The 11530-nt window shown below is 36.3% G+C and overlaps 1 pseudogene; it reads right to left on the reverse strand.

The window, feature by feature from the left end:
- Positions 1–1231: 1231 nt before the first annotated feature.
- LOC127801305 (ceramide synthase LOH2-like) lies at positions 1232–9223 on the reverse strand (annotated as a pseudogene).
- Positions 9224–11530: the final 2307 nt, after the last annotated feature.

Genomic DNA, 11530 nt, shown 5'->3' on the forward strand with positions numbered 1-11530 from the left:
CTCCCCCACCCGACCCAACACCCAACCCCCCTCACTCATTGTCGAAGCATCAATCTTAGCCCTAGGTCTTTGGTTGCTAACCCTAACCTTGCCATCGACGCATCGTCGTCCTCGTCAGACCCAAATGCCTTCAAGCCCTTCACCATCGGCTTCTTCCCCACCCAAGTCCAAACACCCAACCCCCCGGTTGTCAAAGGCTCGAAGCATCGACCTAAGCCTTAGGTCGCCGACTAACCCTCACCTTGCCGTCAGACCCAAACACCTTCACCGTCAGCTTCTCCCCCACCCAACACCCAGCCCACCCTGTCAAACGCGACAGCAAACCCTAAGTCATTTCACCCTCATCGCCGTCAACATCAACAATCTGGTTGGTTTCGGCAACTTAGGAGTGAACGATCTTGCGGGTATCGCTGTCTTCGATTTGAGAAGGTAATACGATTTCGACAACTTAATCATCCTGTGGTTTTGATTGTCATGTCCGATTTGGTTGGTAATATGATTTGATTCGTTGATGCTTTGATTTTTTGCGAATTCGTTGGTTAATTCGCTTGATTTGTTTAACTCATTGTGATTTGGTTCGTTGTTTCTCTTTTGCAAATTCGTTGGTTAATTTTTTTTGTTGTATTGGATTCTTGTGCAGAATGCACTGTTGTTATTGTCATAGTTAAAGTTGTGCTTTCTGCTGTTAATTGTTTTAATGCACTATGAATGGGATGTTAATTGTTTTAATGCACTGTGAATGAGATTCTTGCGCAGCTGTGCTTTCTGCTTTCTGTTACTATCATTGTTTAATTTATTTTGCTTTCTGCTGTTATTATTTTGATATATAAGTGAATTGTGCATCAATGAATGTTTTTTCTGTTTTGTTGGTTTTTAGTGTTTGTTGTTGGTGTTTTGCAATTCATATTTGTATTGATCAGGTATTTTTTTTGTTAATGGGTTTTTAGTGTCACTGTTTTCTATTGATGATGTTGGTGTTTTTAGTGTTTTCGATTCTTTTTTTGGAGTACTTTCAGTTTAATCTTTGGTTCAGTTACTTTACAGCCATTTCAGTTAATTCAATTTGGTTTTTGAGCTATTTTTTCGGTTCGGTTAGTTTAAAATCTGAATCGGTTAATTCGGTTTCGGTTATTTTGGTTAGTGAATTAAGTCGGTTCGGTTATATCCATAACGTCAGTTCGGTTCGATTAGGAAAAATGGGGCAGTTCGGTACGCTTATAACCGAATGCACACCCCCGGCAAGCAATTCAACAGTTAGCTTCCCGTGGCTGAATTGTCTCCAATTTGAACAAAAATTTTGAGCTGACAAAAGTATCCATGCCAGGGTATCAGGATTTTTGAGATCTCTCGGTCAAGTACCTAACTGCCAAATAATCTTGAATCAAGTAGTTCATCTATTCATCGTCCTCTGAATCTGCATTCGGTTAGAAATAAGTTACATGGAAGACCAACAGGACTGGGAAGATGTCGACATGGAGAGATGAAAGCAGTTTCATGTGCGTGCCCCCATGTACAAAGAAGCATCTTTGTATAAATAATTCTCTGCTATATATATGGAATTCTAAGTTCTCTAAATACTCAATATTTTGCGCCTAAAGCAAATTAGATTCCACAAAACACAATGAACACCAAGTTCTATACTCATCTGGTGCTGCCAAGACAATGTAAGAGTTCATTACAAACAAGTAAAAAGGCTTCTTACTGAACTTCTATGTCTGCCAAAAGTTTCTGTCCAATATGAGCTGATACATAGATAATTTTGAATAAAAGAAACTAAGGCAGTTGCCCAAAATTCTCTAATTTTCCTCAAAATTTACAAATGACAGGAGAAAAATGACAGTCATGGTCATTCACAGCCCCCCATCTTCACATAGGTCTACGCCAATGGTGAACGTGTCCTCCTATGCCAGTTATTTTAAAACAGCAAAAATTGTTATTTTCCTATGAAAGCGGAAGGATGGATTAACATCATTTTGATGGACAAATAACTCAACAAGTAGTAGATACAGCTTCAGGTATTTGGGCTCAGATTGTTTCAATGTAATATATTTTATGGTAAAATATTATATTTGTTCTCTTGGTGTTGGATAGTGAAAACGAAAGTAAAATAAAATTTTGAGTGAAAACATTCTACATCAAAGTGTAAAGAAAGACTTGCTGAGAAAATTTGGTAAACTATTTTTGGTTATGAGACCAAAACTAAAAAATCACTTTTCAAATGAGAAATCACTATCATAAACACAAAATATTGTCAGTTTTTTTAGTGTTTAGCTTTCTAATGTAAAATTTTGTGCACGACAAAACATTTCATATAAAAGTAAGATGAGAAATATTTTCAAGCTAAAACATTTTCCCAAATAATATATGTAAAATATATTGTTTCAATGTACAGAATCTATAGATTTTACATATAAATGCAAAACTACCAATTTGTATGCACTTGAGAGAAGATTCATTTTATTTTTTTATAAAACTTCTTTTAAATCCAAGACAAACACTAGAAAATAAGATAACAAACAATTTTCGATAAAAATTTTTTATGTGAAAATGATTTTCTAATGTAAAGTATTTCACGTTGACACATATGGAGCCGTAATTTACACGACGGCTGCCAATACAATCTACAGAGAAAAGGTTATTTTTCTGATTCTTTTCTCATTCCTTCAAGTTGTAGAAACAGAGATATCCCTCGTCAAGACAACCACGGAGAAAAGGAAAGCTGGGAAGAGGAGTGAGAGATGGAGAGGGGGTTCAGGCATATTTCATGGAATTTGCACGTAAAATTGGTAACAGGTGGCAGTGCCAGGAATGAAAAAGATGAATCTTAAATTTAAGGTTTCATATACAAAATGCTTACCAGATCGTATATCTTCTCCTACTTTCCCTCTGTTTTTCAGCTGTCTCGTGATCATTGAGGATATGAGAATCCACCAATATATGTGGAAAACAAGCAGGGTCAACAACATCGTATTGAATACATAGTACAGTGAACTGGGATATGTTTCTGACAACCTCAAAAATTCTCGTACATCATAGCTGCGATACACCAATCATTTATAAAGTTATGCTATAGCAAGCACAATCTGGTACCGATGACTGAATTAAACATATGCTTTGGAGACATACCTTGAGGATTTTATAATCCAAAAGGGAAACAATATCAGTCTTAACACAAGCCATGAAACAGCAAAAAGTCCAAAGCACACACTCGCTCCAAGCTCATTCTCAGAATATTTAAAAACTTTGGCGGCTTCCAAAAATACATCACTTGCATCATGAAGTGCAAGGATAACTGAACCAATTCGGAAAAACCTGTAAAATAGACATTAAGAAAAGGACTAATGCAGATAACTCTATGACACTAAAAAAGGTGCAAATGTGGTGTCTGCTTATGAAAGAAAACTAATAACACAACAAAGTTAACCTCCATCACAATTTGTTAAAAAAAAATATAAAGTACATCTGGACAAACTAAATTACATCCTAGAAGGAAAACTGGTTTCACTTTCAAGTCATAAACAACATATCAACCCTTAATCCACTAGGTGGGGTTGGCTAAAAGAATTCTAGTTTACCAATCATCTCTATCTATGACCACATATTTCATAAGGCTCTTATAACTCATATCACATCCAATAGTTTCCCACCAACTTTTTCTTGGTTTTCCTCTATCTATTTTGCAAAAATTTGTTCCATTCCATCAACTCTCCTCCTAGGAGCCTCTTTTGGTCCACATGGAAGTCATAAGACTACAAAATCTTCAAAGAATCACAGCTTGTTTATTTACAACAAAAATACAGTTTGATCGCATGCTTGTTTGTTAGAATCATTGAACAATCATGTGTGCAACTTCAGTCAGATGAAAAGATAGCTTACAATCAACATGTTATATTGCAAAATAAAAAAAAATACAATGAATTTTAGATAAACAAGAAAATAGTGGCGGAGTAAAATTTTGCCAACTGATAAGATATTAAGACTCCTAAACTGTTTGTTCTTAGCGTATGAAATGCACATGAAAAGCTCATGTTGAGTTCAAATTCAATCATACATGAAGAACTGAATCTTGATATTAGCAATCATATGGTTGACCATCTGGAGTACATTGTCAATTGTGCTCAGCCTATAGACATAAACCAGCATATGGCCTATTCCTACTAAATCATATCATAATAGTTTCAAATAATAACAAGGTATCACATTGCTTACAATGATTATAAATTGTATTTGTGTTATCAATAAATGTTTGTCTGCAAATCACATCTACAAATCCTGCAAGTACACTCATCTGCTAACAGCAAGCACAATGTTCCAGGAAATCATTTCTGCAGAATAACAATATGCTTCTTCCCATTTTAAAAGCAGTCAGGATGTGTTCTCTTTCCATTTTTTCACTTTAGATATCAGGATCAGAAAAAGTCTTATTGAATGAACAGCAATTAATCCGTCAACAAGTTATTGCCCGTGCATCCCCACATAAAATCTGTGTCAAATAATGAACACTGGACAAACTACATTAGATTGCACATGGATACACAAAAATCCATGTCAACACACCCATGCACAGGCAAATGAAGAGAAAAAATTACAGAGATACCTTTTAATATATGAATATCCAATTAAAATAACTGTGACCACATGATGAGACATCATCACGGAAAAATCCTTCCTTCAAGTTTCCCATGTAAGGAGGGCAGCGATGCTATACATGTAGAACCCACATTGACACATATAAAAAAGCTTTAGTGGAAGCCTGAAATGGTAAATGAAACAGATCATATTAGACAATTTAGAATAATATCAGCACATTATAAATTTAAACATGAAATAACTTCAGAAGCTCTTAAATTCAAAGATATATTGGTAGCAAGTAGTTCCTAGTTGAAAAAATGATTTCAGATGCATTATGTGCAGAGGCCAGCAATCAGTTTTGGAAAAGTAAATTAAATCCATAATTAAAGAGATGCTCATGATAAACCACTGGCAGTTATATTGTTCCTGCTGCAAGATATTAATAACTAATAAAAAAACAATCAACTATACATAAAAATAAATAGGCAAGAAAACCCAAGCTACCTGCACCTAGCAAGATACTCCACTGTAGATCCCCCCCCCCCCCCCCCCCAAAAAAAAAAAAAGGTTCTAAAATTTTACAACTTACAGAAGATGATTCAAAAATAAAAAATCTCCACGGAAGAAAAGGCTGATTACTTTCTATGACCTGTTAAAATTATCTGAGATGACCACAGCATCATACTTTTGTCTGGATACATATACTAAGAGGCAACCCAAAAAACCAAAAACATTTTATTAACAACTGTGACCTGACTAAACTCAGATGAGCATAGAGAGGAAAAGCTTCCTGCATCTGATGTTCCAACTCAACAAATTATGAAAGACCAACAGATTGTTACCACTTTGCTCCCCCCCAACCAACTCTTTTCTTGTCACAGTCAAGAGCTTTTTATGTGAAGAAAGCTAAATGTTTTAAGTTAGAAAATTCAAGATTTATTGCTTCTGTTAAACATATAAATTAAACTTAAGTTTATCCATCATAGTCCCAAGAGAAAATATGGACAAAATTGTATTACTTACTTCAACTCTTGATTTGGCCAGCCTCTGAAGTATTCTTTTGAATCTCGGAACCACGGATCATGGCAGGTGATTGTTAGGACATATACTTCAACTGTGGCAAAGTATGTCAGTTTCCACATAGATTCTGAGCATTTTATTATCTTTGCCTGTGTGGTTTCATTAATCTTCAATGGGATGGCACCATTGCACAGCAACCAAATGGACAGCCTCTGAGAATGATGCAAGGACAATTAGAAAACATATTTTAACAAACATGAGACTAATTAAGTCCCTGAATTATGGGAAACACAACAGCAAGGAGGAATAACGCCTCTATGTATAGATACATAAAAGCTATTGTTGTTTTGTTCTACAGTGAGATTTCAATTGTTATTTACCAGCATTTTTTACAGCATTCCATTTATTTTCTTTATTTAGTCATTTCCATGAGCAAAACTACTTGATGTTGACATTGCAGTCGTTACAAAATATATTTGAATCAGCTTTTGTGGCTCAAAGATATATGTAAAATTCCTTATAGAAAGATGTGGACAGCAAGTCTTGATAACAACAGTAAGCTTGCTCACCTATGACTAGAAGGTCGAAGGTCAAAATTGTGGAAACCACCTCTTTGCAAAGGAAAGGCAAGGATGAGTATAAAAGTCCCTCTCAACTCCCGTGACCCTTGCAAAGCATGAAATCTCATGTGCCAGGAACACTCTTATTTAAGGATTACACATTGACAGTACAAATTCATGTAAAAGAACAATGTGACAAGATTTTCTGCTTTAACATATCTCTATCGAACATTCTTTATTTTATTTGGATATAGACGTCTATAGAACATGTAATTTTTATCTTTTTCAGAGTTACTAAGATGCCTAACATAGTGCTTGCCTCTCAAACTTCATTGAATATCTTCAAAAAATTCTCTTTCCATCTCCCTTTGATCGTCTTCTTGTTTATAAGTACATTTTAGTTTTCGTCTTTTATGTATTCACTTGGCCCAAATCCCTTGTTGTTCTTTTCCTTGCTTTAACTAGTTTAAATATATCTCTTTCTCTATCTTTAGTATCAAACCGTTGAAATAAATTTTCATGTAAAGTCTTAAAGACGGGAATGTTTATTTCTTGTGATGGTGTTGGGTTGATACACCCCTCAGCCACTACTTAAACAGTAACCAAAACCGAGCCTAGCATTCACAGTGCATACAGAAGATTAAAGCATGCAAATAAACAGAAACAAAGCATAAACTGAACACAAACGATTTTATCGTGGTTCGCCAGTTAAAAAGGGCTATGTCCACGTTGAGCTCCGGCAAAGAGAGCTTACTGCACTATCGGGAGAAAATATGATTACAGCCTCAGTTTATACAAAAATCACTTTCTAATCTCACTGTACAAATCGACTCTCAAGTTAAATCAGCCCCATAACCACAAGCTACAGATTAGAGACTTGCACCCTAGAAAGAAAAACATATATATCAACTATACAGAAAGAATGAAAACCAGAGAATGATCGAACAAACCCTAAACGAAGCAAATAATTGGAGGCTGTGCGCTGCACATCTCGAGGCGACTGTAGATGATATAAAGGGGACACCAGCAGTATAGATTGCATCGTATAAAGGCACAGCAGGCAACATTGACGATCAGGGAAGAGGCAGGCTAAAAGACAAGATGAAGCACACCAAGTGAAATGGCAGGAGCGGTTGCCATTTTGGCCATCCGCTCTAGGGCCCAAAACATTGCCGTTTTGGGCAGCCAAGAGGGTTGCCAAAAGACCCTCCTGCCCCTCCGTTAAACGGTGCCGTTTGAAGCTTCACATAAATACAATAGATGGCAAAGCCATTAGTTGAAGAGTTGGTACACAATCGGATGAATAAGTAATGGTATTAATATAAGAACCTTTTCTGACCAAAATTGCATCCAAACAAAAGAGTTTAAAGAGATACAACCCTCTGTAATGAAGTAGTTCTTCTTTGTTAATATTTTAGTTTTGTTAGCATTTCTAGAGAGATCCATTCAATTCTTTTAGCTGCACAATGTTTTTCTACTGCAATATCATCCACAGGCGACCGTAAAGATTTAAGTAGCCTTCCTAATCTACATTTCATGAAATACTTCATCATTCGATTCAAGCAACAAGGCTATGTCCTAAATATGAAAACACTTCTAGAACAGGAACTGCAGCTGAGTTGCTAAATGTGATTGCGAGCTCAAATGACCCTAAACTCCACTGAGATTGAGTCGATAAATAGTACTTCACTACATAAAACATGAATAGTTAATGTTAGGGATACAGAGAGTATAGATGCGTACGTAATACAAAAATAACTTGCTTGATACAAGAAAGTAGTTCTAACCGGCTACGATACAAGAAACATATACTATATACTTGACCACTATTATAACAGCTGATATTTACGGTAACAAGAGCTTATAATTAAATGAACAACAACAGAGGTTACCAGACTAAAATAGCAAATCAGAGAAGATGGTTGAACAGCACTGCTCCTAGCTGGAATGACAAGGAATCAGGAACAAACTTCTGGATCGTGGAAGAGGCAGGAACAGAAGTAGGTCGAGTCGCGCTTTGCGCTGTCCTGAAGACAGTTAGCGCCCTGCACCGGCGGCAAGCAGACTACGGCGACTGTCTCAGCAGGATGAAACGACCTCTCCGGTGAACGGCAGCCACGAACGACCGGAGCTAGCAGAACTCAGGACGGGCTTGCTTTCAATGATGTAAAACTCGAGAAAATCAAACTCTTCCAAAACTCAAAGAAAACAAGTCTTAAAACTCAAAGAAAATCAAGTCTCTTCAAAACTTCTATCAAGCTTAGGGAGCTTAGGAAATATATATAGGCTTGATGAACTTGGGAACCAAGAAAAGCTTGAACTTGGAGACCAAGTAAGACTAGAACTTGGAGACCAAGCAAAGAAGAACTTGGTAGGAAAGTCACCAAGCTTCTAGGGGAAGAAAAGCAAAACTTGGAAGGAAAGTCACCAAGCTTCTAAAGGGAGGAAAATAAAGCTTGGTAGGAAAGCCACACACACACTCACTTCCAACAGTTAATTCGGTTTGAAGTGTCTAAAAACATTCAAACCTTAGAAGCAAGTTCTACAATGTTAACCCCGCTTGAAAATGGAAGAGAAACGTCAAAAGCGGGCTAAACAGCTCCAATATCAAAATCAGAAGATGGCAGAATTCGAGGTGACATATGCATAGCGAGAATCTTACACGAAAAATGAATCTGTAAAGGAAGAACCTGACGCCGACGACACCTAAGGCAAAGTAAACCACGCACGCGAAATGCCAAGCGTTAGGGGTGCCGCCGCCGCCGCTCCAGATCGAGTTCATTACGCGCTTCCGGCATCCAACTCAGCGAGCAATGCAACAGTTCGACTCCCCCTTACAAAACCGGCAACAGTGCACGCAACTCAACCATCTCAACAGTACATTCTGCCCTCAACTCAGCTCCACGCCAAGCGAGGGAGCACAGATTCGCGTGCCGGAAAAGAAATTGGCTGTGAGAACGCGCAGCGCTTACGCTTTCGTATTTGTTTTCGCAACCGGAGATTTTGAGCGGCGAGTTATGGCGGTGGATCGGACGGCTGTGATTGGGGGAGCAGAGTGGGCCCCGCGTCTTTCCACGGCCGAATGCGACAGGTGTGATTTGCAGGCAAGATGCTTCAAGTTAAACCCCAGCCAGCGAAGCGCCTATCTGGAAAACCCTTTGTATTTTTCTTTTTCTTTTTTAGATTATTATCACGTTTTTTTATGGGGTTCGCAACAAACTGAAAGGCGCGTTTGTTTCGTGACACTAAATTGAGAAAAATTGAAAAAAATTCTAGAAAGTTTGACCGACTTATCAATATGGTTATTGGAAAGGGATAAAAAGATAATTTTGCCTTTACACCTTACTCTTTTCTTTCTCTTCCCATAGATTGCCTCGCCCCTATTCTCTCGTCTCCCTTGTCATGGCTGTCGCCTTGTCGTTGTCCTTGTCTCGTTGTCGTCTCCTCGTTTCGTCTTCGTCACTTCTTTGCTATCACCACCTACTCGCCAATAGTCGCTACATTAACTGTCAGTGAGACGAAACAACGATGGCAGAGAGGCAACGACGACCAGACAAGAGCAGTAGCAAGGCGACAACCATGACATGGGTGATGAGAGAGTAAGAACGGGGCAAAATCGTTTTTTTGGCCCTTTTCTATGAAGGGCTCCGTAGACTCGTCGAGCCCTATAGATCGACTCGTAAACCGAATTGCATTCATAATTTTGACCAAGGCCCATGTTTCCAATATTCATTAAATTTTGATGAAAACAAATAAAACAAACTACCATGTTATATTACATTATTATATTATATACACTTAATAATAATATCATCTACAAAATACAATAAATATTTATATTATTATTGTTTAAATAAAATAATAAATTTATAATTATGAGAGAATATTAATTTTGAATCTCTAGTATTTGATAAACTTGTAAAATAAAAAGTAGTCAGAGTGTGGGGTGTCTCACACGAGTTCTCGAATGTTTAAATTAATATTATCTACAAAAAAAAAAAAAAGTATTTAGATAACTTGTGTTGGAGTTTTTACATACTTCGACCGAATGAAAGTGAAAATCTATTCGCATCTTATGAGGTTGATTCGCATCTTAGTACTGAGCCTATTTTATTAGATGAATCATATATTTTTAAAGTAATTATTAAGTGTGACTCACTCAAGATTTTATATTTGCAATATCTTCATATTTACTTTAACATTTGCCAATTTATTAACAATATATTATAATTAAATTCTTAATGTTTTGCCTTATAGATTTATGCACACATTTATTCTATATTAGAATAATATAATTAGGGATGTGTAAATGGTTGATTATATTATTGAACTGACTAAATTTCACGGATCGAATAAATTGGATTGAGGAGAAAAATCAAACCAAATTGATCGATTAACTCAAAAAATTGAACTAATTGATAATAAAAAAAATTGAATTCAAATCGAATAAATACAAAATATTGAAGAAAATTGAAGCCACCGATAGAAAACACACAAAAAATAAAAAAAATGATATTATTTTATAAATATAAAAAATAATATCATTTAAAGTTCGACCAATTCGATTTTTCTAACTAAAAAATTGAATATTTGAAAAATAAATCAAATTAAACCAAATTGATGTAAGAAAAAAACCAAACCGAACCCACAAATTTGGTCAATTCAATCCAATTGATTTGAATAAATTAAACTTTTACTCTCCCTTAAATACAATTGTTGTTTACTCTCCCTTAAATACAATTGTTGTTTTAGTTTCATTACTTCACCATTTTCTCACCTTCAAGATTGCTTTCCCACTACATTCCCTCCTGCCAAACAAAGCTTAACGGGCAAGAAGGCACGCTTATTTCATGCTAGTCTCTGCATTTGGCTCTATTCAGCAACGGTGACAAATTTGAACGTTTATTAAGCATCGCAACTGTTCTTTTCTATCGAACGCTTCCAATTTACTTTGGCGAATGACGATGATGTTTGCGCTCTTTGGAGATCGATAAACCACATGTCCACGATCGTACATACTTTCAGAGGTAAGCAATGCCCCAACCTGAGTTCTATTTCTTGATTCGTTTCTAAATTTTGTGTTTTAGATTCGGCGTTTATCAATAGAGGAACCAACATTGTCTTTCTGCAAGCCGTCTGCAACAATCTTATTATTTTCTGAATTCTGGACAACCAAATGTCCTCCAATTTGAATTCTACGGCTCCTATAATTTCCAAGAACTGCATAAGTCTCGATTCGAGACTTATCAAAAAAAATAAATAACTGTATAATGAATGAAAAATTCTCTCCATAGTTTGCTTAACTACCTAATTGTCTCTATTTCTTGTAAACACTTTTCTACACTCTTCCTTTCTATTTTTTTTTACCTAATTTTATT

Source organism: Diospyros lotus, chromosome 5 (genome assembly GCF_014633365.1).
Source record: "Diospyros lotus cultivar Yz01 chromosome 5, ASM1463336v1, whole genome shotgun sequence".
NCBI classification, from domain to species: domain Eukaryota; kingdom Viridiplantae; phylum Streptophyta; class Magnoliopsida; order Ericales; family Ebenaceae; genus Diospyros; species Diospyros lotus.